This window comes from Triticum aestivum, chromosome 6B, assembly GCF_018294505.1.
Source record: "Triticum aestivum cultivar Chinese Spring chromosome 6B, IWGSC CS RefSeq v2.1, whole genome shotgun sequence".
NCBI lineage: Eukaryota > Viridiplantae > Streptophyta > Magnoliopsida > Poales > Poaceae > Triticum > Triticum aestivum.
In genome coordinates, this window is record NC_057810.1 from 193812754 (window position 1) to 193817375 (window position 4622).

Consider the following 4622-nt stretch of genomic DNA (forward strand, 5'->3'; position numbering starts at 1 on the left):
ACAATCATGATTGTTGCCAACTTCAAACATCATTCGTGTATTACCTTAATAACACACCACATGATTACTATAGAGATAGATATGAACTATGTGTACTACATGAACTCGAATTCTATTTTTTTAATACACTTGATGTTGATTCCAAATAATAGTACATTTGATGTACTAACTATATATTCATAATCTAAACCATGTTCCACACGTACACCGTGTTTATCACACAAAGTATAGTGCCCCGTCCCCTACATTATGACAAGTATTTAGACCTGAGCTGCAACAGCCACAAATTAGCCCAAATTATAACCAATGTTCTGTATAATAATACGTAGTACTAGAAAGATGCCCATGCGTTCCACAGAACATCAACATGATCAAGGGGAGGCCTAATTTGCAAATATGGAGAGGGTGTGGGTATCATTTTTCAAAATTGCCATAGTTCCCTTCCTATCCGTGAGATATAAATCTGATGGCCTATATTGCAGGATGGCAGGCACACCGTCATCAACAACTCCGTTTTTATAAGAGTAGATATAAAATATATTATATGTAGTATAACATGTTCATAACCACACCATGTGTATAACCGTTATATATACTAGATGATTCCCCGCGCGTTGCTACGGGAATGTATGGATAAACTTTGATGATCATGTAAAATGATAATTTTGATGATCAGATCACTCTTTCAGTCACATGGAATAATGTTATGAGTTAATGGGGAAAGAGCAAATTACTTTTCACTCTCCAGTACAGTTCTATGTGTAGGTGCTACTGCTAACAACGGGAATCCTGCACCAACCAAAGTTTGCAAGTGCACAATCAAAGACTTGGTCGTTACATACTTTCAAAATGCACCAGGTCTCCAAATAGCAATTTCCATGACAAATAGTTTGTTGATCTATTCGTTAACAATCTCTCCCTCGAATAGTTTTTGTTGCCTTTTCTCCATTAGCATTGCAAGGCAAATGAAAAATCCAAGAAAAATACAGCTATATTCCTTGACATGAGCACTTGAGCCGGCAGAAGATTTCCAAAGAAAATTGAAATGGAATAAAAGATCCCTCAACTTTAAATATGCCCGCCAAAAGACTAAGGCACGCCATGGAATCAGGAGCCCTGCGGGATTAGTAACAATATATATCAATAAGGAAGCTCATGGTTGTACAAAATAGCAATAGATATATTTTTGGATGAATAGATCAACAAAAAGATAAAAAAAAGCAATAGATATATTAGTATTCCAAACAAAAAGATTGATCGCACGACAATTATGACATGGGAGGAAAATAGACAGATGCATCAAGTAGCAGAACGGGGCAAGAACACAACCCACTTTATTTGTGCATGTATTCTCAGCATAGATGAATTATACAGTTAGAAGAAAAAAAATACCACCATGAGATGGTACATAAAAAATCCCTTGCCAGACCACAAGTAAAAGGCAACAAAATTTTAAGTCAGAGAAATAAACATGGTCACAAAGCTGATGGCACCTAGATTGGTAATGTCCTAGTTCTCTACAGTATTTCATGAAGATTTTGCCCCACCTTACTCACATAAGAAGGGAACATTACTTGCAGATGCCGAATCATTTTAAAGCAGCCGAAAGATGAAGATTTGAGCACCCACTCCATTGCTCCTTTGACAAATTTTGGGTCATTCCCACAATCAAATTGACCAAAAAATAGAATAATCCAATGAATCTAGACCACCAACAAAAATGAAATCATGTACATTTGATAGAAATGTACATATGAATATAGCAACAAACTTCAACGAATTGATATACTGAACCCTTTACAACTGGTGATGCACAAATATTGAACTATACATAACCGGTGATTATTTGCTAGATTTAGGTGGAAATTATTACCATGAAGGTCAAGATAATGGGAATGAAGAAAGCATTGTGAATGAAAAATCAGAATATGATTTGGAATCGCATACGCTCAAAAGAACTCTACAATGCTACAAAAATAAAACCGTTTTTGAGTTATGAAGTTTCTCTAGAGGAAAACAAAACATATCTTACCATCATATTGCAGCGATGAAGTATTTTTCAAGCATAAAAAACCATTGGTTGTCAATGATATATCCACACATGGTGTTAAACGACAAAACATTGATGCACTTTTAATATGTAATCCATGTCTTGATCTGTTGGGATGGCAATATAGATCTCAAAGTTTGTTCGTACAGTGACGAAACATGAGTTGTATGACATCAACTTCACTGATTTATATATTTTATATTTCAAATGGAAGTTGTCATGTGGCCAAAGCACCCAGCCAACTTCATGAAAAAGAGAACGGATCTGTGATGACACTGAAATAATCATAATGGTATGGATCAGTAATCCTTTATGATACAACACATGTGCTTTTGAGACCAATATAATGCAAGAGGGAACGTCAGATTAACTTTGCATGAACTGGCTGGCATGACACAATTTTGAAGCAAAGGTGCAGACGCCAACCTGATGCTGAAGACTATGGGAGCGACGGCGCTCCACTATCTGAAGGGGAATTTCTGCGAGAGCACAGAAAGTTGCCGAGAGGCGGCAACCTCGTCACTTCTGGGCGGCAGGGAGGGAGGTGGTGGATGTCGTCCTTCAGGAGGCAGAGTCATCGACGTGGCCGTGGTTGGCTGCCTCAAGTCTGCAGCGTGGGAGTCCTGCACCGGATCTTCCTCTCCGGCTCCCCTTACTCCGCCACCCCCACCCCTCACCATCTCTCCCAGATAAGATCGAGCCGCAGGTGAGGCGGCGGCCAGATCGATGACGCGATGGAGGTGGCTCCGTCGAGGTCTTCGCGCGCCAAGAGAAGGAGAGGAGGAGGCGCCATGGGGTGCCTCTGCTCGCTCGCGTGGAAGAACGCCGAAGCAGTCGGCTGCAGGGCATCCATGGTGCGTGGGTGGCATCGTCTGTTCTGCTACCAGGAAGAGGAAGGGATAAGAGAGATCCATCGGTGGGCTTCTCTTGGGCTTCTCTTTATTGCTTATTACTCTGCCTCATCTGTTACGGAAGCCCAAAGAGGCACGCTTCGGCTACCAGCATGATTTTGTTAACCCTGAAACAAATGACAACACGGCTTGTTGAATTTTTTTGCTGATGTGGCAAGTTGGCAAGTGAAGATAAATAAGAGTTATTGCTGATGTGGCAAGGCTGCTGAGTTGGATAGCTTGCATGTTTAGGGAAATAGGGTAGTGGGGATGAACTATTTAGGTATTATAGATTCACACATGCGTCGGTTTAAAACACTATGATAAATTCTTCAAATATCCGAATTTGATTTTTATAATGAAGTATGATCTCTATTCGTCTTTTACACCCACACAATCCTCTTATCTTTGTAGCAAGCTCTAACTTTCTCTCGTGCATGCACACACCAGCATCCCTCTCACCCTCCCTCAGCATTCTCTAGCTCCATCGTGCAAATTCGTCTTTTCAGTTTAGGTCGTTCACCCATGGTGTGTGTACACCCCCCAGCTCCTTCTTTACGGCACACATCGATCAATATGCCTCTCTAGCCAGGTGTGCCTAGCACAAACACAATCTTCCCCTCTTCTCTTATCTCGTACTCGCACACGCCTTCCCCCTTGATGTAGTATGCCTCTCGCACCACCTCCTAGATGCATCCCTCTCTCTCTATCCTTCTCCTCGTGCCTCATTTGTTTTTAAAACACACATGTATGTATACCAATCGATCTCCCAACATATACCTAGGTCGACTTTAACTATCCCCCCCCCATCGATCGATGTACCTCACAAGTTATGTCTCTCCTTTCTCTCACAAAGGACGATTGATCTTCCTATGTAGTTACATCTTCTTACAACAGCCATATCGTCCCCCCTCATCATTCGTGCATGCCTCCTAACCCGTCTCTCACACGCACGTGCACAGACAGGCAGCCATCCCCTCTCTTATTGATATTGCAGGCGTGCCCTCTGTTTGTCTAGCAAGCCTATCCCACCATTTGTTAGAAGCAACTCCACTACCACCCCCTCCAACACTCTAGCTCTGTCTCTCTCCCAACCTTATTCCTCTCCTACACATATGCATGGATGTCGATCGATCTCCCTTAATACATGAGGTACGCCTCTCTCGTCCTCCACACATATACCAACCATTGTACCTCTATAGTTAATTAGGCCTCCCTCCCCCCCCCCCGCCCCACCACACACTGATAGTCGAGCGCTGTAGGTAGGTATCCATGCCACAGAGACAAACTGGACCTGTCCCCTCTCATGTTCCAGTAGGCCAACCACTCTATATCTTTGACGTGGGCACATACAAATTCTATGGCACTCTTCATTGATCGCGCGCGTACACACACACATCATCCCTCTCTTTGATTCTATGGACACCTCAAGCCGATGATACCTCCACTCTCTTCTCGTAGATCGCCCCCTCTATATATTTGATATATCCAGGACTCTATTTCACACACATTGCATATGTTACATTTTTTGATTGACCCCCCTTCCCAAAAAAACTCTCATGAACCCACACACTATATCTCTCTACGTTTGTATCTCTCTCACACAACCCCACATAGGTGGTGTACGTATACAAGAAGAGAATAGGTAGCTCATTTCTGTACGAAATGGCAGCCCACGTGCT

At 42.3% G+C, this 4622-nt stretch overlaps 1 long non-coding RNA gene across 1 annotated transcript; it reads right to left on the reverse strand.

Moving 5' to 3' along the window:
- Positions 1 to 824: 824 nt before the first annotated feature.
- Positions 825 to 3062, reverse strand: LOC123136526 (uncharacterized). The gene is made up of 2 exons (XR_006467051.1): positions 2477 to 3062; positions 825 to 1116 (listed from the first exon to the last, which is right to left on the reverse strand). It is a non-coding gene; the product is annotated as an uncharacterized lncRNA (long non-coding RNA).
- Between the last annotated feature and the right edge of the window lie 1560 nt (positions 3063 to 4622).